Raw genomic sequence first — 27,272 nt, 5'->3', positions numbered from 1 at the left:
AACTGTTTTCTACTTATAAAACAATAAACAGGTATTAGGATGTAAAACCTCTGATGAGTGAAAACTATTACTATAGCTGTTCTATTTGTGGAATGGCTTTATATTTGGCAGCAAGTTCTTAAATAACGTTCATTAAGAAATGTTGGTTTCAGGAAACCAATTTGCATATCACCTTTTAAAAGAGGTAAAGTTTCTAAGTAAAAGTACCCTTGTTGATTTAGAAAGACTTGCTAAATTATACCCAAACAATCTGATGCGATCTCTAGAGAGCAGTTTTAGGAACTAGAAACCACATCTATCTCTGTTCAAGTGGACAAGACTAAACCAAATAGGTGGGGCTGAAGAAATAGGTCAGTGCTTTGTATTTCAGTTGAGTTATACATTTCTACATAAGAAATTTGTCACTTATCTCCCAGATTTAGTTGAGAACTGCGTAATTTGAAAAATCAGTAACAGTTAATAGACAATTCTTACAACGTATTTTAAAATGCTTAGCCGGCAATTAGCACAGTGAAGCATAGATATGATGAGAGGGAGACTCTGAGAGCTAAACCTCCTCAAGTTGATAGTTGTAAGAAAAGTATCGTGCAGTAAAATCATGATAAAGAGCTCCTGCATTGGGTAACCGCCATAAAGAAATGTTTCTCAAGCTGGAGTCCTCAGACAATATAGTTTTCTAAAAGAAGTTTTCAATTTTGTCATTTCATTTCAATGACAATTGAAATCTTTCTCATATGGTAAGAAAGGATGGGGATTTTAGGATTTTTAGTGCCCTTTTTATGGTTAAATAAATTTCCATTGTTTGGATATACCATATTTTGTTTCTCTATTAATCAGTTGATGCTCACCTAGGTTTTTTTCCCATTTGGGGGCTATTTATTACTAACACTGCTGTGAATCTTTATGTGCAAATTTTTGTGTGAACAAGTTTCAGTTCTCTTAAGTATATCCCTAGGACTGGAACTACTTGGTCATATTATAACTCTCCAACTTTTTGAGGGACTGTCTAACTCTCTTCCATAGTGGCTGTACCATCTTAAATTCTCACCAGCAATGTATAAGCTTTCCAATGTCTCTACATCCTCACCAAAAGTTATTTGCAATTTTATTTTCATTTTAGCCACCCTAGTAGATGTGAAATCTACTAGGTATTTCATTATGATTTTGATTTACATTTCCTAATCGCTAGTGATATTGAGAATCTTTTCATGTACATATTGGCCATTTGTATAATATCTTCTTTAGAGAAATGTCTATTCAGGTCCCTTGCCTATTTATTTATTTTTTAATTGGGTTATTTGTCTTTTTTTGTTGTTGTTGAGTCATTAGAGTTCTTTATTTGTGGGTACTAGACCCCTACTAGAGATATAATTTGGAAATATTTTCTCCTATTTTGTGGGTTATCTTTTCACTTTCTTTATAGTGTCTTTTGGTAAACAAAAGTTTTTAATTTTGATGAAGTCCAACTTATCTTTTCTCAACTTTTTTCTTCTTTGTTTAATCAGTACAATGCCTGGGCTTCCCTAAAAATGGTTTCTGTTGACTGCTATTTTTCCTGTGTATGGGCCATACTTTTTTGTTTCTGCATGCCTCCTAATTTTTTGTTAAAAAACAGACATTCTCAAGCTAATGACTGAACAAGGATTTCTTTAAACATCTGGAAACAAGAATTCCCTTTGAACTCACAAAGCATGGGACCCAAACTCAGAAGGCGACTATCCCGAGCCTAGAAAGAGCCCCTACTCTCATAAGCCTCTGCCAGTATCTTAACCATTATGGCCAAGCATAGAAAACAAAGGCAAAGAGGAGACTTAAAGCAATGAACTCTTGAAAATAAAGACATCACTTTTTCTTATTTCATCGATTCTATAAAATCAAATTTTTCTTGAAGTGTTGCTTGTAAAAGAAAATCCTGTGCAGTCTTTTAAATTTATTATGCTAACAGAGACATTATCAAGGATTTGGTAATTTAACTTCTAAAAGTATGTAGTGTTTGAAACAATGTACTTAATAAATGTATGTCTACTACTAAGTTTATTCTACAGATTAAAAGATAATGCTTTCTTTGCACTAATTTTTTCTAAATGGGAAGAATAACTTTGGAAAAAGAGTGAACACTTATTTTTTGTTTTCTATTAACAAATATATAGGAAGAAGAGGAAAAACAAATTAGTTTTAAAACTAATATTTTAAATTCCTCACATTAACTTTATTTGAAATCTTTTTTCATTTAAACAAAGATTTTATTAAAAATGTAATTAACATACTGTATTAGTTTCAGGGGCACACCATAATTATTCAAACTTTATATACCTAAAAGAAGTGATCACCATAAGTCCAGCAACCATCTGACACCGTACAATGTATGATGTCACAATATTACTGACCATTGAAAATTTTAATATAAAAAATGAACATATATGCATTTGTCTTGTAAAATACTCCCTCCTATTGGTATGAATTTGTTACTGAGGAGAAATAATCAGCATATAAAATACATATTTGTGACAGGTATTTTATTAAAACAATTTGGCAAAAATACCCTCAACATTTCCTTGTAAATCTATGAAAATTATTGGATGATTCCAGTTATCTGAAAAGGACATTGGGTAATTGTAGATACACTGTAGAAGTCCTCTAAAAATCACTTCTATATTATTCTAACTTGTGAAAAAGATGTTGGAATTTCTTAAAAAGAAAAAGATTAAAATTAGTTTTCCTGACTACAGCAGTCTTTAACTGTAAACAACAAAATAAGTATTTCATGTTTACTTGCATGTGCACAGGAAGACAGTTTATAAGAGTCTAGCAAAGAGATAAAAAGCCTTTAAAAAATTATGACCACAGACACAAAGTGATAAAAATTTAAATGTGTGTCTCTTTCCACCAACACCACTCTCTTTCACAGATTCAGATAACCAATGAGCAGAAAAACAGCTAGAAGTTGGGGTCTGGAGAGAATGAAGATCAGCATTAGATGATTATCTAAAACCAAATAATCACACTTATTATATAAAATTACTCCAATGTTTAAAATAATTGAACAGAAGCTGTTCAATTTCCCTGAAATATTTCAGAAATTCGGTTCATTATACAGTATGATTAAATGGCCACATGTAAACCAAGAAAAAAAATATATACTAAAATTTGATCTTTAATATGATACGGTAACAGAAGTACCAAAGTAATAGAGCTACATGGGTCAAAATAATTTGACAAAACAATGGAATTGGATTTTGAGGGCACTAGAAAATTACCAGGTCAGGTGAACCTCCACTTAATTTCAGGGTCATCCTTCCAACTGAAGGGGAAAGGGCATGCATAAAACTACAATACAGATCTACATATAATCTTTATTGTCCCAATTTATCTCACCTGTTTCCACTTTTGCAGTATAAAGTCAGTAGTAAAAAAGAATTTGAGAAGAACAAAATAATAAAAAGATTCATAAAAAAATGTAAGCTCATTAATATGCACTTGATTAAAGGATATGACAATGAAATGATATACCAGGGATGCCAAAAAATATACACTCATGACTTGTATTCATCTTTTGTTATTGGTATATTGAATATTACAATTTTAATAGTTTTTTCCTTTCTTAAAATGTGTATACATTTTTTTGGCACCCTCTGTATATTTGAGTGCATATGTGTTTTATATGTATTAACTCATTTATGCTTCGCAACTGCCCTATGAAGTATGTGTTAGTACTACCTCCACTTCACAGAATCACGGACTGACAGCAACAGTTTTATTGGACTAAAAAGGAAACTATGGTCTGATGCTCATGACTCATACTTGTATAGATTTGCTATGTGCCAACCACTGTTCTAAGCATCTAACTTATATTTACTCATAAACTTTACTAATTCATTCACTCATAAAATATGAGATAGGCAGCATTATAATCCATTTTAGAGATGAGAAAACTGAGACATGGAAGGGAGTTTACTTAATCTGCTCAACATCATAAGTGACAGAGGTAAAAATCATTCTTAGGTCATTTGGTTCCCGAATCTGGCTACACTTTAACTTATATAACTAACCTACAGTCATGTAACTGATGAGTGGAAAAGCTAACTAGATTCCCAATTTTTGCTTTTGCCTCTACACTAAAATGCTTCCTCATTAGGTATCTCCCAGAAAAGCTGACACTAATTTATACCACATCTAAAAATTCTGGGTGGTATTTATAAAGCTCTCAAACACACAGAGTATCTTTTTCAATTCTTGGTCCAAACATCACAGAAATAAATAAAATTGAACATATACCTAATCCTGCTTTATCTTCTATGATCATTATAAATAAAACCAATTATTTCCTATAAGATGTGAATCACCTTAAAATGTAAATGTGCTTGCTATTCCTTCAAAATCAAAAGTTCTGCCTTTACAAACCCTAATTTTTGTCCAAAAATGTATACATTTTAGATTCTAAAATTATATATATACATACATACACACATATAAAGTTCTTTTCAATAACATCCAACTCATTTTTAGGAATCTACCTTCTGGAATTTTGGGCTCCCACTATGTTTTAGCAAACTTTGCCCCCCCAAAAATCTGTACAGGTTTTGTTCTCCAGCTAAGGTTCTCAGTAACAAACTCATGAATCTCCAAAATCCCATATCATAAACTCTTCAGAAAGGAACAAAAATGGAAACAGATAAGCTCAAAATGAGTGTCATCTTCCAAAATGTCGATATCACGGAAGACAAAAGCTGATAAACTATTCCAGGTTAAAGGAATCAGAGAGATGTGACAATTCTGTAATGTGTGATTCTGGATCAGAGAACTGATACAATTTTAATAAGGACAATATATTAGATAATAATATGAAATGTTAAGTATCCTAAATGTGGTTATTATGCTGTGGTTAAGTAAGAGCTACATAATGAATATTTAGGAGTGAAAGATCATAAATGTCTGTAACTTACTCTCAAATGATTGTTCATCATCGTCATAATGGTGGTGGCGGAGGAGAAGTAGTAAATATATATAGAGATAGAGCAAATGTAACAATGTTTACAACTGGTGAAACTGGGCAATGGGCATAGAGGTGTTCAGCCTACCAATCTTGCAACTATTTGGTAGTTTAAAATTGTTTTTAATAAATGTTAAGATGAGAAAGAAAAGATAAAAGTTTTCATTGTGACATGAAGAAAACATGACTTTCTGTCATTCACTGAACAATGAGTTAAAAAGACACCAAAGCCAGACTTCAGTCACTATTCTATTTTTTGTCCCTTTCTCGTTATAAAGTCAAGGTACTAACAACACTCCCTTACTGAAGCCTTATTAATTTCAGTGTTCATTAAAACTGTTTATAAAGAGTAATCTAAAACTTTTCTCATCTTTTCAATTAGGAATGTCAGCACGTTTTATGATAACCTTGAAACTTCTCAGATCCAGACATAGTTCCATAAAAATAAGAGTCAACAGGTAACCCCGTACTTTTGTAGACAAAGCTCTTTGAAGCCAGAAGTACAATTCCTACCTGGGAGACTTCTTTGTTCATAATGAGTCCTCAAAACAGATAGGGTCAAGTCAGTGCTCCGAAGGGTGGCTTCCAGGGGAGTGGGGTAAAGATGTTCTCCAGAGATGGCTCTAGTCTCTTCACTCTCACCTCACATTGAAGGCCATTTATGGAAACAACTAAAACAAAGGAGAAGAAAAAAATAAAGGCAGAAGGGAGGTTAGATTGTTATTGTCTAAGAAATGACAAAGGTCGGAAATGATAAAGGTAAAGAAAGAAAATACAACTTTTAAAGCCAAATGGAAAAATCTTTCCAAAGATAATAGATAAAGATCTGATTTTACAGCAGAAGTCCTTTCTGGTGATTAAACATGTATTCCTATTTAAAACTGCTACTTAGTTAATATCAAATTACAGTCTGCCCTTAATCTTCTCAAAGACCCATCTATATAGATCTTTTAAATTTTTTTTTCTGGATGCACTGTTATGTTTCTCTTGTTTCTCTTACAACTACTGATTTTTCATGCTTTCAGTTTGCATTTAATTCTTTCTTTGGTTTCTGTACTACTCCTCACTATGCATTAAAATTACTATGATATTTTATTTCAAATTTTTTATTGAAAAACTTTACAAACATTTTTATCTTTATAATACTTAAAAATGAAATTTGTTGAGCTCTGGTTCCATTAAGGATAAACTATCTTGTATTGGACTAACATCTGTAATTGCCCACAGATGACAATTACTAATCCTGGACAAAATAGAAAAAATAACTGTTCAAAGACATTGAAAAGTGACCAAGAGCAGGCAGAAATGCAGGGGACTTGATCACTGAAAGAAAGGAATCATACTGGATGAGACTGATAAGACTTATACGACTTATCCCTTAAGAGAACTCTTCCCAATATACCCCTTATGTACTAGGAGGCCAGACCTAAAGGAAGAGCCATAGTCTCAGTGGTTTGAAGCATTTACGAATGTTCTTTAGAGCTGACAGAAACCTGGCTGATAGGAGAAGAAATCATGGTAACAAGGCCAGTACAGTAAGGGGGAAAATATGGAAACCCAGAGGTAGGTGACATACAAAGATCCAAAGGAGACAGGAGGAACACGAAGGAGCAGGAAGAAAAATAGTACAGATGATCTGATGTTTGATTGTTATTACCGTGTTTCCCGAAAATAAGACCTAGCCAGACAATCAGCTCTAATGTGTCTTTTGGACCAAAAATTAATGTAAGACCCGATTATATTATATTATATTATATTATATTATATTATATTATATTATATTATATTATATTATATTATATTATATTATATTACATTACATTAATTTATTATATTAATTATATTATATTAATTATGTCATATCATATATCATATCATATTATATTATAGACCCAGTCTTATAGTAAAATAAGATTGGGTCTTACATTAATTTTTGCTCCAAAAGATGCATTAGACCTGATTGGCTGGCTGGGTCTTATTTTCGGGAAAACACGATATGAAATCAGTAAGCTTATTATTCTTAAAATGTATTTCTCCAGTAATTATTATGTAATTATCTGTGCTATTCAGAGTTCACTATTTTGAAAGTCTTTCCTTACCACCTCTCCCCTAGGAATCCAGAGCAGGAGATCTGATAAGAATGATGCAAACTCATACCAGACCCCCATGACTACTGGGCCAGTCTGGTGGCTTCCCATTACTAGTTCCAATTTTCCCCTCACGAGTAAGCCCCCTCCATCTTCATTATCTGCTTCCAATGCTGGACTCTGGCGCAAGTGCTGGCTAATGACAGCAACTCAATTCCTTTAATTTTATTTCTTAAATTCAATCTGATTTAAGAATCAGATGAGGACGCAAGGTGACAGAAGAGCACCTTTAACGCACTTAACACACACAGAGTACAAAGGAAATCTATAAAACACTCTTCCTTTGTTATTTTGGAGTTAGGTGGACGTGCAGGGCCAAAATCTTAAAATTCCATATTGAGAAACAGAATAAATAAATATCTATGGATCCAGAATTAACAACAGTAAACATTTTGATATATTTTCTTTTTTAAGAAATGAAGCATTACCAATAAATCAAAGGCCCCCACACTCTCACATAGTTCACTCTGTTCATTCCCCCTTCCTTTGATAGAGATAACCATCATCATGAATTTAGTACATATCCTTCTGGTCAATTTTTTATATATTATATATATAAACAATACACATTGATGTTTTATGTTTCAAAATATACATGTTTAAACTGCATACTACACATACTCTGCATTTGCTGATTTCATTCATTATGTTTTGGAATTGTGTCCTTGCTGGGGGGTGGGTATGTATGTATGTATGTGTGTGTGTGCTTCGTTCTTAGGTACATGTAAATATACCACAGCTTAGCCATTCTTATATTTAAGTTGTCTGTAAATTTTCATTCCGTATTACAAATAACGCCTCAATGAGTGTTCTTGTACATGGCTTCTTATTCATATGTTCATACGCACAAGTGCAAGAATTTCTAATAGTAATATCCAGAAGTGGAATTTCTGAGTTGTAGCATTCGCGTATCTTCCACTCTACTCACATTTGTCATAACGCTTGCCAAAATGACTGTTTCACACTCCCACTAACAGTATGTGAGAAAACCATTTTCTCTGTATTCTTTCCAACACTTGTTATCATCAGACGTCTTTTTGAACCAGTCTAATGGATGAAAATGGGATCTCATTTCAATTTGCATGTCCCTGAATATTATGGAGACTGAGCATCATACTTGGTTAATATCTATCTCTTATTTACTTATTTGTTCAATACCTGTTTATGTATAAAGTAGTCAGAATTGTTAACCCGTACCCTATAAGAAACAAATTTACCAACTAGAGTACAGGTACTTATGTACAGTTCCTTTGCCTTTAGGTTTTTCTTCTTGGGTTGGTCAGATTCTTCACAGAAGATTCTTCCCATTTCCTGTATGGAAGGTAAAGGCCTCCGTTTGGGAAGCCAATAGTGGAGAAGACAGCAGGGGCTCTCAGCATTCCAAACCCCAAGTCTCATTTAATTCCCCCGTCCACCTTCAATGTGCCCGGCTGTCCATTACCCCAGAGGCACTCAGTTTTACCCAAAAAAATACACTTCAAGTTTCCCATCTGTCAAGTGGCAGAGAGCACAGTGGGAAAGAGTGAAGGAGAGGCAGGCATCTGTTTCTTAAATAGATTTGAAACAATCCTCCTTATTTCAGTCCCTTGCCCTTCTTCATCTCCCCTTTCAAAGTTGTGGAATGCTACCAGTGTCAGAGCCCTCTGAAGAGTCACAAGTACAAATTCATTTGCTCCTCAGCTCTGTCCACTTACAACTGGGCTTTCTTAGGTTTAATCAGTTACCACTATTCCAGCTGTGTTCTAGCCTCAAAAATTTTGCTTTGTTTTCTCCCATTCTCCTACATGTCTGATTTATGACTTAAAAAACAAAACAAAACAAAAACCCAACCTTGTTGACTTTGTTTTTGTTGTTGTTTAACTAAATGATGGTTTGGAGAGGGAACAGTATTAAATGTGTGCTCAAACTACCACCTTTACCTGGAATTAACTACTGTGTTATTATTTGTAATATTTTATGTTTATTTTCAATTTCTCTATTATTTAGTAATCTTTTTAAAGTTTTGCTTCATGTATGTTATTAATACCTTATCTTTTTGAGAAATTTAAAAACCCACCATCTTGACATTCTCAAGAACCAATTGTCAATTCAAATTATTAAATAACATAAAGAATTGTATGACAGAAACAGAATTAATAACAGGCAGTAAGTAAGACCTATGCAACAGTTAATCATGAAAGTTTAGAAAAAGAACTAACTTTAGACCAGGGTAACACCTCTCCACACACAAGAGTTGATACCATGGATTGTGACTTTGGGGAAAGCAGAAAAAAGAAATCCACCTTCTGTTAGCAACTGTCACCTTATGAGATGAATGACAAAAGAAGCTGTGGTCTAATGTCCTTTTCCTTCTCCATAAGAAAGTGAAAGAAACTCTCAAACCTCTAAGGGCAGTAGATTCTCTCACCCACGTACATTAACTGTGAAGTAAGTGTGATGAAAGTAACTTTGTTACTAATAACACTTAAAGTTACAATGTTTATACATTAATTACTTTAATAAAATTAGTGGAGATGCAAAGTTATCTTTACTATAACGTGACACTAACTTTTCTTCTTTATGATAGACTTTTTGATGAGAAGAGAAAGGGATAATGTTAACCAAAATTCCCAGGGTGCTGGGACTAACACCTTAAGCCAACTATGCTGCTGATGTTACTAATAAACTATCAACACTAATGGCAATCATAAGCTATTTTGGTTACATGGAGTTAAGTAAGATTTATAGTAACTTCTGAGTTCATATTAATTCGCCCCCAAATAAAATTTAAGAAAGAAGCATCTTAAAAACTGTGTGAAGAAATAAGTTTTCCTTGGGAGAAACTGCAAGATTTTCATGAAAGAACGAAGACAGAATGATGTTACCACTTTCCCATTAATGAAGACACAAGAGTCATGCTCTCCAAATCAAAGACACAAATGATTTAAATAAAATTTAAAATCAAGCCATCCATATTAACATTAAAAAATACTTTAAAATATGTATAAAGTTTATTTATTTGACTTCTCCATAGTACATATGTAGTTGCTTTTTCTTACTAACCTTATCTGTGACTAGGAGGCCTAGAAAAAAAAATCAAGACTTTAAAAATAAAATTGGGGCTGGCCTGGTGGCTCAGGTGGTTGGAGCCCCGCGCTCCTAATGCCTTGTTCGATTCCCACATGGGCCAGTGAGGGGCACCCTCTATAGCTAAGATTGTGAACAACAGCTCTTCCTTAGAGCTAGGCTGCCGTGGGCTGCCATAGGTTGGCGTGAGGGGCCGAGAGCTGCTGTGGGCTGCTGCGTGCTGCCATGGCTACCATGTGCTGCCATGAGTGGCCAGTGGCCAGCGTGAGTGGCTGGCAGCCATTGGGAGCAGCTGGCAGCCTGTGAGAGTTGCCGGCCAACGACCGACTACCTCAGTGGGGGGTGTGGGTGGGGGGCAAGGCTCATAATACCAGCATGGGCCAGCGAGCTGTGTCCTACATAACTAGACTGAGAAACAACGGCTTGAACCAGAGTAGAGAGAGGGAAGCGGAAGAAGGGGGGGAGGGATAAAAATAAATAAATAAAATTGTTTATTTTTTTAATAGAATGTCAATATTTACTTATTTTTTCTTTTTAATCTTTAATTTTTAGTAGGCTGATTTCATTGTTCTTATGATTATACAATACTTTTATGAAAACCTTGCAATCTCTCTACAGAAAAAACATTCTTTACACAACATTTTGGGTGTTTTAAAAAAATCTGGGTATATTCACCAGTGTTGTTAGAAGATAAAATTCTATTATGTTAGAAAGATATGAAACTGTTGCTCCATGGTAAGAGCAAGAACTGCAAGGCGGCTCTAGCTGGGAAATAAATCTTGGTAAATGGCAAGATTCTACCAGTGGACCAGCATTAAAGAAAACCATGAACCCAAACAAATTCTTCGTGCACATGTACAATAAGAGCTACGAAGAAAAATGTTTGTGCTAACAATATTTGTAAGAGCCAAATTGGGAACAACCCAAAAGCCTATCAATAATAGAATCGATCAGTAAAACTAATATATTGATACAATGAAACCTCACACCAGTGAAATAAATTAACTGAGCTTTAGCTACTATATCTGCCTACAGATGACCACATTTCTTTCTTACAACTGAGGTAGTATATAACATTATGACCAAAAGTATAGATTCTGGAGCCCAACTCCCCCATTACTAACTTTCTGCCCTTCACCTCTCCATGCCTTCGTTCCCTTATGCATGAGAATAAAAAGTAGATAAAAGCAGGTACAACTTTTGTATCTACTCAAGAGTTGTTAGGACAGTAAACATTTAATATTTTAAAGTAATTTAAAATAGTGCCTGGCATATAGTAAACATTGTTAGGTGTCTGATTAATAAATAGACCATAGTCAATTAGTGTAACATCTCATGTACTTGTCAGCCACCTTTCTAATTAATGATGACAGCCATCATGTTTTCCCTTAGTTTTTGCCAGACTTGCCATGCGTTTCTTAATTATTCGTTTCAGTAATACATGTTTATGAAATTTTATGTACCTTGATATGGCTTTTTGTTTTGAATTTTCATTCTGGTTCTAGGGAGATACTGATGATTACATTCTAAATTTTAAAGATAAAATTAAATTTTAAGAAATATAGTATGAAGTCAATCCTGAGTACTTTGCTGTATCAATTTCTATTTCTTGCTCTCCTTTAATAAAAGGCAGGTTATAACCTTGAAACCAAAATTGAGTGTTTAACTGCCTGTGTTATCAACTGCTAAATTTAAAATATTAATGACTCTACACCCACCATTACATTTACATTAAAGAAATAAACACAATACTACTAATTCTAGATGTAGTATAAACACATCTATTTTGGAGACAAGTTATTCTCAAAAGAATGCTCCTACTATTTTTATGCTCTATTCTAAGTTCCACACCTGCAAGTATTTGCCTGTTACTAAGGAGTTCCAATCTAAACTTCTCTATTTTCCTTTTCCTTGACTCTTCCCTATTAAAAAAAGGGGGGGGGGCACCTTTATCCCACCCAATTGCTGCTACTCCAGATATCACATTTGAAATCTTTTCCACTCTCACAACCTATATATGCAATCATCAGGCCCCACCTAGTCTATTTCAAAAAATAAATCATCAATCAACAGATATACAAATCCAATACCCTATTCCTGTTTATAACCTTCCAAGTGTTTTTATCTCACTGATAACAAAATCCAAAACTCAGGACATGGCCACTCTCCCCATGGCATACTATGCTTTAGCCACACGGGTCTTTCCTAGGTTCCTCCTTATTCCCTAACCCTTTTTCCCCCACTCCCAGGCCTTCACTATAATATATCCTCTGCTGTGAATAATCCCCCCTATCTTCTTCACTTGCCCAATTCCGATTCGTTGTTTAAGCTTTAGCCAAAATACTACTTCTCTTTCCCCAGTAATCTAAATCAGCCCTCCGTGATACTTTCATAGCACTTTCTATTTTCTCTTTTTAGCATTTTCCACAATTTTTATTTACACATTTGTTTGTGTGATTATGTATTTATTGCCTATCTCCCTCACTACATGGTAAGTTTCCAGGTGAATGTTTTTTTACTGGCACAGAGTAGGTACACAATATTTTAAAAGGTTAATTTGTGGAATTAACGAATCTGTTCTAATTGAACAATATTAATGTAGTTAAAAGCTCAAAGTGAATAAAGATCATTAAACTGATCAAAGGACGTTACAAATCTTTCTAAATAAATCCAAGAGCAGTATCAATGGCATGGAGGTGGGGCGTCCTAGATTATTATATAAGGGATTAGGCATAAATTTGGAAGTGAGGACACAGGGAGGAAAGAAAGCTGAAAGTAGTACAAGAGCTAAATTCGTCTCTACTAATTGAAGAAAACACATTTCGGTGGCATTGTTCTGCAATATAATTTATCTCTCTGTTTTTGCCACAGGCAAGAGAAAACATTAGGGTGTTGGAGACAGTCCACATTCAAAGAGCTAAAAATGAAATGTAATACCTAAACTACAAGTGTTTAGTTCTTTCCTAAAGAGCAACTCTACTAAATAAGGAAGGCAGCTGTTGAGGACTGTCAAAGCTAAGCTGTTCTAAATCTCCAAAACACTGTATCAGGATGCTCAGATAGGATTTTAATTCGTATGTGTTAGAAGACGGCATTTGCTAAGGCCCGAAACAAAGCAAAAGGTGAGATCGATCGCTTTAGGTAACAGTTAAAACTGGCATAGACTTTATCAGATGAGTGTTTGCATTACACATTTTTCTACATGCAGTCTCTATTCAACACACTGTCAACTGACAAAGACTGTCTTATTACCTCTTCATACTCTCAAGGGTAGCAAAGAATAGGTACTCACTAAAGTTAACCGATAAAACTATTTGTATTTAGATATTTCTTTTTTATTTTTCTAAGTCACATATTTCCTTTTACATGGAGAAGTGACTGACATATGTGCTTAGAGGTTTTATAATTCCATTTTTTCAATGTCAAGTATAATCATGTAATGAGGTGTGCTAATTAATCAACCTATGGTTACATTTACCTATCACTTTCCATAGAGTGACACGCACAGTATCTTGGGGGGGGGGGGAATCGGCAGGTGATCAGACGATAACCAGAGGCCTAGACTTATAACTTCAAAATATAGGTAATAACCATGAGTCAGGTACTTTAAAATCAAATTATAAAACATTTTCTTTTCATTTCTTTTACTCACTACCCATCATTTCTTTTGTAACAAGCAGAGTCATTCAATCCTCAAATATTTAAGAGCTTAGTATGTGGTAAACACTGAACCAGGTGCTGAGGAATGACAGATGAAGTTCTTAGTCTTTGAAGCTAACATTCAAATAGGAGGAAAAGGTCAGTAAGTAAAACTGGTTAACCTGATGTAGAGAGTTACTGGAGGAGCTACTTTTGATTGAGTGATTAAGAAGAGTTTCTATGTGAGGGTAAAAACTGAGCTGAGACCGCATATACCCTGTTACCCTGAAAATAAGACCTAGCTGGACCATCAGCTCTTTTGGACCAATGCATCTTTTGGAGCAAAAATTAATATAAGACCCTGTATTATGTCATGTTACGTTACGTTATGCTACGTTACATTACATCACATTACATTATATTATATTATACCTGGTCTTATAGTAAAATAAGACTGGGTTTTATATTAATTTTTGCTCTAAAAGACGCATTCAAGCTGATGGTCCGGCTAGGTCTTACCTTTGGGGAAACATGGTACTAAAAACTAATCCCAAAATTATTTCAGAAATGAATAGTTTCACAATATATGTGTAATAAAAACATGGCAGAAAGAACTTCTTCAGTAATCTTGAAGTGCTCATTATTACCTGTATGATGCCTATATTCGTATACCCAGGCAACACGCAGAAAGTGATGGGCCAGAAAGATTGATTGTATGATTCCTAGCAATCATACAACCGTTTTCCTAGTTCTCTAGGTTCTTAGAATTGTTTAAGGCAGTTCTCTCCTTGCCATTTCCTACATTCAATCCATTAATAATTCCATTAAGTCTTTCTCTTCCATGTCTATCAAACCAGCATCTTGTTCAGTTTTCAAAATCATCATTACACTCCAGACTGTTAGCAAGCCAAGTCTGAGGTACTTGAGGAACACGTCTAACCTCTATCCCTGGTCTGACGACACAATGCCTCCTGCGAAACAATTCCCCACATCCCATGTTCACAATGTCACATCCCTAGTCACCACTCCACAGGCCTTTCCATAGTTTCCAGAATGAATTTGCACTCTTGTTACCTGGCATTCAAGGTCTCTTATCAGCCTTTAAAGACAAAGCTTAAAAATACAGGGGGCAAAAAGTGATTAAATCAAATGAAGAAAAACAAATACACATTATAGTTGGAGGTTTCAACACCTACCTCTCAGCAATCATAGAAGCAGACCCCTTTGGGGGAGAAAAAAACAAAGACTCAGAAAATTCAAACTGTACTACCAACTACCTTGACCTAATTGACATTTTTAGAACACTATGCCCAACACTTGCAGAATACATACTCTTTTCCAGTGTATTTGGTAGTTTCATGAAGAGAAACTGTGCTCAAAATAAAATTAAAAGTATTAAACACATCAGAATGTGTTGTTTGAACACAACTGGAATAAATTAAAAAAAATCCATTAACATAAGACATTTAGAAACCCCCTCCAAACTCCAAATGTTTAAAACTATACTTCTAAATAATCCATGAAGCAAAAAAAAAATTTTAAGGGAGAGAAATTTGGAAATATTTCAAATAAAATGATAGTAAAAAATACACCACACAAAAATGTGTAGAGTACTGGGAAAGCAGTGTTTAAAAGGGAGAGGATTTTATAGATTTAAATGCTTATATGAGGGGGAGGAAAAGGTTCTCTAAGGTTCTATCTTAAGAAAAAATTTAAAAAGCAAGTAAATCTAAAGAACGCAAAAGGAAGAAAATAACAAAGGAGGAGAAATCAAAGAGAAGTAAAAAAAGAGAAAATTGGCAAAGTATGAGTTAGTTCCTTGAAAAGACAAAAAAACTTTATAAATCTTCAGTTAGAATGGCCATTTCCACAGCCTCATTTTTCCTCCAACCTTATCTGAAATCACCATGCCAGGCATGCACCAGCCTTCAGCCACAAATGAGTCACTCACCACTGCCAGCCTTCTGATTGTCTATCCCAGGGGTCAGCAGCCTATGGTTCCCAGGCCACATAGGATCCACCGCCTATTTCTGTATGGCCCATGAGCCAAAAATGGTTTTTACATTTTTAAATGGTTGGAAAAAGAAGAATATTTCATGACCCAAGAAAACTACATGAAATTCAATTTCAATGTCCATAAACAAAATTTTGTTGGAATACAGTCATGCTCATTTGTTTACTTACTGTCTACAACTCCTTTTGCATTGTACTGGCGGAGGTGAGTTTGCCTGGCCCTGCTCTATATCTACATCTCCTCCTCCCCTTTTCCTCTCTGTCAGTTCATGCATGCACCCCAAGATCCAGCTCAAAATCCACTTATGAGAAATGTCACTTTCACTTCCTTGAAAAATATTCTGTGCAAAATCCCCTATATGTTCTGTAAACTATGAAATACTTTTTGTGTATATATTGGCTTCAACATTTAGCAGTAGTTTGTACCTACCACCCATACACAAAACTGCTAGTAAGTGGGCCAGGACGAAGAAAGCTGTCCCTGCCTCCTCTCCCCTGCAGTAAAGACCAAAGGACGAGAGGAAGAGGAGGGGCATGAATCAACTGGAAATTAAATATGCATACATTTGTAACTCTTATTTTTTTATTAGAGAGAAATACAGAAATTTACTTTCTTAAAATAAAAGTTTACTTTCTCTGATTATAAAAGAACCACTTGCTTTATGATTCAAGGGTATGAAATGAAAATTTACTTAATTAACAACAAAATTTTTTTCTAAAATTAGTACAATATTGTGGCTCCTTCTTTACCCTAAATCAGCAGTTTTCAATTTTTTTGGTTTAAGGATTCCTTTACATTTTAAAAATTATGCAGGACTCCAAAGAGGTTTAATCTATATGGATAATCAATACATAATGTATGGTAAATTAAAACTGATAAATTTTTAGAATATTTAATGGCCTTTTAATAACCCATTTATTTTCTTTTACTGTAAATAGGTAGCACTGAAGACAATAACCTCAACAGTTTGGTACCACTGTCTTGATTTGTGGTAAGTCACCAGCTTTACTTTCCATTATTTGTGCACTCTCAGTGCAAATGTCTACACATTAGAAAAGGCAAATAACAGCTTAGTCTTATTAATAAAGCAATTTTGATGTTGTGGACCCCATGGAAAAGTCTTGGGGACTTTGTTAGGGATTGAATAGCATCCCCCCCAAAATTTGTATGTTGATGCCCTAACATCCAAGTGACTTTATTTGGATATAGGGCCTTAAGAAGACACAAATGAGGTCCTAACGGCAGGGCTTCATCCAACAGGATTAGTGTCCTGAGAGGAGGAACAGACACCAGGAGAGTGCGCTCACAGAGAAAAGGCCATGTGAAGACACGGCATAAAGGTGGGCTTTTGCAAGCCTGGAGGAAAGGCTTCACCAGAAACCAACCCTGCACCTTAATATTGGACTTCCAGTACCCAGAACATTGAGAAAATAAATTTCTGTTGTTTAAGCCACCAAGTGTGTATTCTGTTATGGCAGCCCAAGCAGACTAATACAGAACCCCAGGAGTCTGCAGACCGTATTTGGAGAATTTTGGCTCTAGACCTATACTTCTTATTTTCTCTTTCTTTGTCTTAAGGAAGACGGCAAAGATCTTTTCAAAGAAAAAGGCAGAGATCCAGCGTCTAGAAAAGTAAAATAAGATGACATCCAGGAACACTAAAGAACAGAAATTCCTTGGTAAAAATGGAAAAAGTAAGAACCTTCAATATATAATCCATGTAAGCTGGGCTCTCCCACCAACCTATACCTCGATCTCCCAAATCCTGTTACTTAGACTCTGCTACGAAGGTGAAGCCTCCCGTCCTCACTGTAGCACTTTTCTGAATTGACACCTGTAACTCCTTCTAATCCTCTGAACCCTTGTCACTTGTTTGACCTCATAGAATCTGACTCAGATTTGAGGTGAACCCTCTGTCATCCTAAAGTCAATATTCTCCTTGAGCTTTCAGACGCACTCTAAGAAACTGTACTCCACCAGTTGCCCTCAGCTTCTTCTCAGTATCCTTCCAACAACGTCTAGTAAATGTGGATATACCTCCAGCTCAGTCTTTAGCCCTCTTTTCCTCAGTACCCATGTAAACACACATGAGCATATCCATACACATACACATTCACACACTCATGTACACATGCACGTTCTCTCTTTCCCTGGAGAAGTACCAATGCTCTTCCACATTCAATTTAATTTAAAAATCTATTGAGTAGCTTATATATGACATCTCAATAAATTCAATCTATAAGGTAAGACACAGGCATAAAGTTAGTTATAAATTTAAACCAGAAACCATAAATAAAAAGTGATAATTTTGACCACGAAACAATGAAAAATTCCTAACAATGAAAACAATCTCATAATCCCACAAATGACCAAGTTAGTATCTCCAGAAAAATGGGCAAGTAACAAAACTAAGCAATGTGCATAAGCTGATATGCAGTTGGATAATAAAAATGAGAATATACCCAACCTAATTAAAAAACTGTTTGAATTAATTTAAAGTTAAGGCAAAGTAATTTCTTGTCTATCAGACTGATAAAAGATTAAGAAAACGGCTAAAATCCAGCATTGAGGAGGGTCTAGGGAAATATGCAATGTCCTGTATCATTGTTAGGAATGTAAATTGGCATCGCCTTTCTAGACTTACCTTTCTAGAATCAAAATATACCTAAAAAGCAATCTGCCTTCCAAGATCTTGTCCTCACCATATAATCAAAAGTGCATTAAGTATAGGGCATCAGTTCCCAGCTGGGACCTACAGGCCCCGCCATGAACACTTAGCAATGTTTGGAGACATTTTTGGTTGTCACAGCTGAGGGTGGGGAGTGCTACTGGTATCTAATGGGTAGGGCCAGAGATGCTCTTGAACATCCTAAAATGCACAGGATGACCCCCACAACAAAAAATTGTCTGACCCAAAATGTCAATAATGCAGAGGCTGAGAATCCCTGGTAGACGAGGATCAGGAGCCTTCCCTGTTGCAGCTACTTCTGCCCCCAGAAGGGAAGAAAATTAATTCTTATTTAGGTGAAATTCTAGTACACTGACTGGCTATGAAACTGGCAGGTGGGGGACAACATGCACTAAAATGTGCACTATATGGTTCTCCCTCTCCTTTATTCGTCATTCACTTTGCTACACAGTCAAGTTTATTCCGCCTGACTGCCTAGGAGTGGCCGGGCATTTTCCTCTCACAGAGTTACTGGGTCAAAATACATGGAGACCAAAGGTGTCACTAGTACGACCATGCACATATCATGCCGTGAACAGAACCTGACAGTCTAACAGAGTAAGGCCAAACATTAGGTTTGGGGAAATGAGACAAAGGTGTGTACTAATTCCTAACATAGCCTCCTAAAATACAGGAAAACAGAGATCAGTAAAAATTAGACCTATGGGGAATGCAAATTCATGATCTGTGCTTTAGAAAGTTGCCTGAACACGCACACACAAATGAAATCTGAATCTATACACAGTACTCATGTCCAATTACACACTGGGATGCTGTGGTTAAAGTGTTCAAAGGGAAAACAAATCTAAAGAGATTTTAAATATATCAGATGTATATTAAGAGGATGAAGGAAACCTTAGGAAAGATGAAGAATAAGTACCATTACTGCAATTTTCTAAATGTTTCAAGAAGACAAAAGTGTTTCAAATGTCATATTCCAGCAAAAGGGTCAGCGATAAGTAAACCCTCCCTGCCTCCAAGATTAGGGGAATCACAGGAACAACTCTTTTCACCTCATGACGGAAATGGCATGGGTGAAAGAGACAGAGGCTGGGATACTGCAAAGAAAGGCTAAGGAAAAATTCTAGCTTAGTTACTACATGAAAGATGGTCTCAGGAATTCAAAGTAGAATTGCTTTTCAAATATCCTGTTATCATCTCTTACCACTAACCCAGAGAGATTTTTTTCCCTTTTTTCCCTAATTAGTTTCAATTTCATCACATGTAACTCTTATATAGACATGTCTGGAAAGGTCTTGCATATATTGAATTTTATAGTCAAATATCATTCTTTATATATAAAACTATTTTATTCAATGGAATCATTCTTTTAAAAATTAATCCCATCATAGCATACCTTTTATACAAAAATTTTTTATATACGAGACAAGCAAATATATAAAACACTTTAAAAACACACACACGGGAATAAAAATAAAGTATTTCTATATTGTTTTCCATAATCCCAGATAGAATCATAATACTCAACAGTTAATAATAACTTGATCGTGACATTTGTTGCACATGCTCAACCAACCAAATTATATAAAATTTGGCAATAGTCATGAAAATAGAAATCCAATTCAATGCCAATTTATTATCGCAAGATAAACTGGGTTCCTCAAAGACATGCTTGCCTTAGTCTTAGTTTAGGCTCACTTTGATCTTGCTGAAAGGAATTTAAAAATTTTTCATAGAAAGGATAAGAATTTTACCTGGAAAAACTAAAGACTTTGCAGAGTGGGTCTGAGGAAGAAGCACTAGGGGGTCTGAAGAGGCTCACAAAGGACGTTGGTTGAGGGAGAGAAGGTCGAGAAGAGGCGCAGATGCGGCAGCTTAATGAGGACCAGGAAAGTCTGAGAATGAAAAGATATTTAAAGGCAATTTACAGGAAGTAAGTCTTACTGGGTGATATAGAATGTAAACTACTCCCTTCATCCCAACAAAAGCTTTAGGAATAATCTACATTATTTATCACTAAAAACCTAATTTTGGCATTATATCTTTTTATGTTTTTTGCTTGTTTTCTTGTATGTAAGAAGTCGTGAAGGGAACTTCAAGGACAGATGACGGTAGCCTAAGGATCAAGACCAATTTGTCTTCCCTCTCATGATAATTACATTATGAAAATATATGCAGGTGCTCAAACTGGATTACTGAATATTCTATTTCTTACTGAAAAACACCTATTTCTTCACATCAATTAATGAGCTAGCAAACTGGTTAATACAAGGTCATAATGAAGCCAAGGGTTATGGGTCTGGACCCATTAACTGTTCTATTCTGAGTTCACAGGCTATATGCTTACTCTTTAGTAACCTGCCTTTCAAATTAGAGCAGCTAAACGGTCAGTGAAGGGTAGAAGAGAATATGAGTAGATGAATGAAAAGTCATCACTACTACTATCGGCAAAGTCTGAATTATATGTCCCACTGCTTTTGAATCTAAGTCATATTAGTTTGTGGAAAAAGGTCAAAAAACATTTAACAGTTTGGAAAATTATTCTATTTCAGTCTTGTGTGTTTTCAAGAAGCCTCTCCATGTAATTTTACATCTAAAATAAACCCAAGTGAATACTTTCTAAGAATAAATTAAGGACTACATTCATAAAAGAATTACTGCTTAAGATGCAATTATTTCATTTTAATGATGCTTAAATTAAAGCAATTAAATGATTTAACAGGGGAAAAGAATCTAAGAAAGGTCCTGTTAATTGTTGACCACAGAAGAGTTAAAAAAAAAAAGCCACATTATTTTGTTTAAATTCTTCTCATGTTTTAATCTAACAAAAGCAATAATGGTAACATAAGTAGTAAGTAACATCAAATTCTTAATCATAATTGAAAAGACAGTACAAAATGTCTAGTCTTTCCTATTTAACCATCTGGAACATGTTACAAACTCCCGGAAAGCAAGGAAAATCTGCAAGTATAATTACACTCTGGGACTATTAGCATGACATGCTTCAATAAATACTCCTAATAGGATCTGCTAGTATAATAATTGGCACTAAAACTGATGGATTTTCATTATTTGGCTATTTGTTCTTACTGGCTAAATACTCAGAAAACCAATAAATTGTCCCTTGAATAGAAACAAACAAACAAAAAACACCCAGCAAAGGCAAAGTGTGACAGGTTGCAGAGGCAGAACAGAAGGGACAAGCAAAGAGCAAAAACTTGCAAATGCCTGAGTTCAATTCATGTTTTCTCTCCCACTTTCTCCCTTTCTTCCTCTCTTCCCCACCCCCTAAATCTGGCATAACTATCTGTGCTCTGGCCAGAAGTGACTTGGTTAGGGTTAGGAAAAAATGTTATATTAAATCTTGAGTTGGCTAAATTCCAGTTGGCTGAAGGTCTTCAGACCAAATCTTAACAAAGGAAAACATTCAAAATTTATTCTTGATGGATTTGGAGATTTAACATTTAGCTAGTTCAACTGGGAAGGTTAAGCGAAGGAAGAACCCAAGCAGCTTAAGATTTTTAGGAAGATCACTCTGGCAGCTGAGCAATGGAGGCAAGAGGGTTGCTGTGATAGTCTAATTCCAATGTAGTGAGCAGCTGGACTAACACAGCAACAGTTAGGGCGAATGAGACATTGGACCAAGTCAGTAAGAATGGGAAAAAACGAGGCCAAATTGTCTGCATATGTGAATTATAAAAGTAGTTCATGTTTACTACATAAGCCTAGAAAATTCAGGTAACTTTTTTTTAAAAAGCACCTATAACTGTTCCACCTAGAATTAATGTAAAGATTTGTATGTTTATTTGTATATGTAAAGATGCATAATGTAAAGATTTGTATATTTATCTGCAATGCAAAGATTTGTATATTTATATATTTATTCTATAAATATAGGTACAGTTTTTTTAATGATAATGGTATCATAGTATACATATTGTTTAAGAGCACCTTTTCATGAAATTTATATATATGTAAATGTTCTTAAATATTCTACATAGTCTGTAAACTATTTCTGTGTGTGTGTGTGTGTGTGTGTGTGTGTGTATCACAGTTTTTAAGCATGGCAGTGGTGCAGGGCTTTAGATTGGTTCTAATTTTTCACTATTAAAAACAATACTATGATGAGACATCTTTCTGGCTAAAACTTTGTTTACATTCAGAATTATATTCTCTGAATAAGCTCCTACAAACACCAAGTTTCCTGGCATGGGAGACTGGATGAATATTAATGCCTTTTAGCCAAGACTGAGTTTATAGGAGATAAGAGATGTCTGAGGGAGAGGCTAATGTATTCAGTTATGTATGCATAAATTATGAATATGACACCCAAGTAGATAAATCTAGCTGATTTCCAAAGAAGTGGGATATAAAGGTTTTTTAACTCACTGAGCTATTGGTGGTAGTGGAATGGATGAGATGACAAAGGAAAAAAGTGTGAAGACAGGAGAATGAATTATTGTGGAAACAATCTAATATTTAAGGAAGGGGACAGTTAAAGCGGGAAGATCAAGTTGAAAAAAAAAAGGCAGAGAAAAGAATACAGGTAGGAGGAGGAAACCGGCAAAAGTTGAGGGTAGAGAGATCATAACGTCCACTTTTGAGAATTATTTTGAACCTGCATAATCACAATCCCTTTAAGACAAAACAAACTCTTAGAAAAGTATCCAAAGGTAGTCAAGAGTCTTTGCTAAACTAAACCCCCGTGAGGCACAAATACTTAACCCAAAGACAACAGGGATTCAACATATTCCAACACCACCACAATCATGAACCTATATGATTTTATGCTCATTAAGTCTACTATCTTCCCCCAACTTCATGCCATAAAGATCCAACATCGAAGAAAATTTGTGGGACAGCACTATAAAATTTTTTGGAGGGTGGCCTAAAGTTGTTTTTCTCCCTTCAAGGTTTTGGCTAGTCCTATTCTAAGATTTATTATCACTGTAAACATGTTCACAATTTCAACCTCATTTTACAAACTCTCCTAAGTATCTTTTCTAGAACTAAGTTTTACAAACTTGATTTCATTTTCCCCTGCCTCTTTCTACTCTGTGCTTACCCCTCAGGGATTAAGGGTTTTAGTCTCCCAAAAACTGGTTTCCAGTGTTTCCAAATACTCGTACCAATTGCTCCACTTTCCCAAGCTCTAGTCAGTGGATGCTCTTGCAAAAAAGCACAGGACTTAGAGGGAGCCCCTCTATCCATATGATATACAAGTTGAGTTGCAGGAGAGCCAAGTCACATGCTGCTAGAACATGCAAAGAGGCTGTGTACCTTAGGGGTATTTTTAAAGGGTATTTTTAAAGACCTACATCATTCATTATTCTTCTAATCCCTATCATTTCATCCATTACAAAGGCCCATTTCAACATCCTCTTCTTTCTTCTAGACCCACATTCCTTCCCTCCCAAGGAATTCTTTATTCATTTTCTTCTTATCCCAGTTTTGCCAAGGGAGTGGTCTTTCCCTTACACATTCTAAGTATGTTTCTTTATTGGGAAGGTGCACTAGAAAAAGATGAAAAGGAATCTTAAAACACAATTTTGTTGATTAATATCAAATCCATACCAGAGTATGTACTATAGTAAATTAAAACTATATACTGTAAATGAGCCACTCAGACAAATAATTTTCCATCAGATGTGAATCAGGATGATGAGAGAAAGGGAAATGTGCAAACAGATATTTACCCCAATTCACAAATCATCATTATCATTCTCTGTAGTCAGTTCCTTTGTTCCCCTTGCTCTCTCAGAAGTACTTGTATAACCTAATGTGACAATAGTACTAAATAATGAGTATGTAGGTTGTGTATATAAGACCTCAGAAAGTGCTATTTGATAGACATTTCAATATTATATACAAATAGTGCCATTTTCATTTTATTTTTAAAAACTCTCTGCTGTAGTAAAGCCAAACCTAAAACTAATCTCTTAATATTTCAACACTGATCTGATAAAAACATACTTTCCTAGTATCCCTGGTGTTTTCATTAATGAACTAGGACACCTTTGCAGTAATGACAAATTTCTACCAGCCTTTGTTTTCCCTCCTGCCTGGATTTAATCTAATCCCTCACACTATTATTCTCCTTCCTCTAGGAAGCCACTCCTCATCTGCTGTGGTTTGGCTGAGTAACCCTCCCATGTGCCTCCATAGCACCCTATGCTTACCCCCATTATAGCATCTAGCAAAGCATTTGTCTACGTGTCTGTCTGGATCCCCCCAAGTGGACTACAACCTTCTGGAGAGCAGAAAGGCTGTATCTTACTCACTACTGTGTCTCCGGAACCTAGGGCAGTGCTTGGCAACTAGTACTTTCTCAACAGAGACAGTCAGCATGGTCCCACCACTACCATCAACGGCTCTACCAGCATTGCCCTAGACTAAGGCTTCCTACAATCTCCTGTACGCAAGTCAACATGATTTTCTGAGAGGATACCTGGACTCCTCATACTGACCATCCACCATCGTGCGTTAAGCAATGTTTTACAGGTTCTATTTAATTTTATTTCTTCAAAATTTCTATGAAGTAAAAATATTTATCCTCCTTTACCAATGAGAAAATAACAGCTCAGAAAAAAATAAATTACTTTCTCATAGCTACAGCTGAGGAAAGATTCATATCTGTGTGTCTCACTGTAAGTCAAGGTTGTTTCTACTAAACTGTTCTACTTCTCCAATATCTATATGGAATGAACATGAATATGTAATGATTCAAGCATATTTTTCTTCCTATAGTCTGCAAAGTTAGATCCCTTCTGGGAATCAATAAAGTGTGAAGTATCTGGAAGACTGCAGAGATGGTGGGTTAAGCTTACATGCTCTGGAATTAGATTGACTATCTGGATTCAAACATCAGTTGTGCTACCTACTAGCTGTGTAATCTTGGATAATTTAATTTCTCTGTGCTTCAATTTGCTCATTTATAAAATGGAGGTGGTACTACTAGTAGCTATAGGGTTGTGAGGAATAAATGAAAATACATGTGAAGGATTTAAAATAGAGCCCACCCCATAATAATAGTATTAATAGCTAGGAATACTGCATGCCTACTACGTATATTACCTTAACTTCAATAAACATTAGCTACTAATATTCAAGTTTACACAAAGAAGTTGTTAACTTTTTCTATGTTGGTGGTTCTCAAACCTTATAGTGCACCAGAATTATCTAAGAAGGTTATAAACACACCTGCAGTCCCTGCATCCTGGAGATTCTGCTTTGTGGGTCTGGGATGGCTCTAGAACCTATTCTTTGAAAAATTTCCAAGAGGATTTCCATTCCCTGAAATGTGCTAGACTGGAGATCTTAAAACATTTCTGTTCTACAGCATTTAAAACTGCTCAATAAAATATAAAACTTACCCTTTTCAATGTTGAATACCTCGTAAAGAATGCAAGGGGAAACCACTAATGTCAAGAATGAAAACAAATCAAGAGAGCAGATAGAAAAGTAAGTGAAGCTGCCAGATACTCCAGGGGGCCTATATGGATCCCCATCATCTAGGAGGGGAGGGACGAAGGAAGAAGGCTCAAGCCTCCTGAAGTCAGGTAGATCAAAGACCATCAGACAAAGTCAGGGACCAAGAAGGACAAAAACCCAGAAAAAGGATGAATTCAAACATTAAAAAGCCCTCCAATGCAAACATCAAGGAAAATTTACCTCTCAGCTTTAACAAACACATCAGGAGAGTTTGATGCCTGAATCATCTATACTTGTGGATATTCCTAAAAACTGAGTGAACAAGGCACTCACGCAAAAAGTCAGCGATATTTGGAATAATCTAAAATTATTCCAAAAAAAAAAAATTTTTGTTTTTTGTTTTAAAGACTAACCATGAAGACATGGGAAGACTTAATAATCCTATAACCACCAAGGAAACTAAATCAATAGTGAAAATCTCCAAAACCATGAGTTAGTTTTAAAAGTACATAACTTGGGGAATGAGTGATAGAACTACTTAGAATTAACTCCATATGAAGACTTTGTTTTGTATTCTTTATATAAGATTGTTTGGTCTTAAAGGTGTATTGTATGGTATTACATTAAATATAAATAAGCAAATAAAGAAAAGAAAATTCAATCATAATAAATTTTGCCAAAAAATCTCACAAAATAGTTGACTTTTACCAAAAAGTTTTCCAGAAAGAGGAAACATTCCCCAGGTCGGTCTATGAGGCCAGTATAACCTTAATACCCAAACCAAACAGTACCAGGAAAAGAAATAATTTCAATCTCACTCTTGAACATAGGTGCGAAATTTTAAATAAAATACTGGTATCCCTCACAATCCAAATCTCAACATAGAAAATGAATTAATAGAGCAAATTTTACTAACAATACGACTGAAATCCTTTGTTACTGAACTTGCCTTATTTACTTTATAAGATGTATCAAACAGGAAAAAAATGCAATATTCCTCAATGTCCACATTCCAACTATTCACTCTCCAAAATTCAGGAACTAACTAGTTCTGTGGTTCCCAAAATATAATGCAAGTTGTCCTGGGGTGCCACAGTAAACTCACGCTGGGGAAAAGGGTGAAGTAATTGGTACAGAAAAAACAAAACTTGGCCAGAAGATAGGAAAAGAGAAACTAGATGATCATATATGGCAGATTTTTGTGGGCCAAGCCTGAAAGTGGCATGCATTAGTTCTCCTCAATTCTACTGGCTCAAACTCATTTAAATGAATATTCTTAACGCAAGGGAGGTGGAA

At 35.2% G+C, this 27,272-nt stretch overlaps 1 protein-coding gene across 5 annotated transcripts in view; it reads right to left on the bottom strand.

The window, feature by feature from the left end:
- Nucleotides 1–27,272, bottom strand: part of NCOA1 (nuclear receptor coactivator 1) — a 214,645-nt gene that overhangs the window by 89,873 nt on the left and 97,500 nt on the right. For 4 of the 5 annotated variants that reach the window (XM_074331761.1, XM_019712754.2, XM_074331760.1 and 1 more), the window contains exons 1-2: nucleotides 20,300–20,440; nucleotides 5,504–5,661 (exon numbers count right to left, since the gene is read on the bottom strand). The gene's annotated coding sequence lies outside the window, so the exon portion shown is untranslated. Of the gene's footprint in view, nucleotides 1–5,503; nucleotides 5,662–20,299; nucleotides 20,441–27,272 lie in introns of those variants that run through there. The other variant, XM_019712751.2, reaches the window with a different exon arrangement.

This window comes from Rhinolophus sinicus, linkage group LG05, assembly GCF_036562045.2.
Source record: "Rhinolophus sinicus isolate RSC01 linkage group LG05, ASM3656204v1, whole genome shotgun sequence".
Classification (NCBI taxonomy): Eukaryota; Metazoa; Chordata; class Mammalia; order Chiroptera; family Rhinolophidae; genus Rhinolophus; species Rhinolophus sinicus.
Note: the sequence above shows the minus strand (reverse complement) of the source record. Positions and strands in the feature narration are given on the sequence as shown.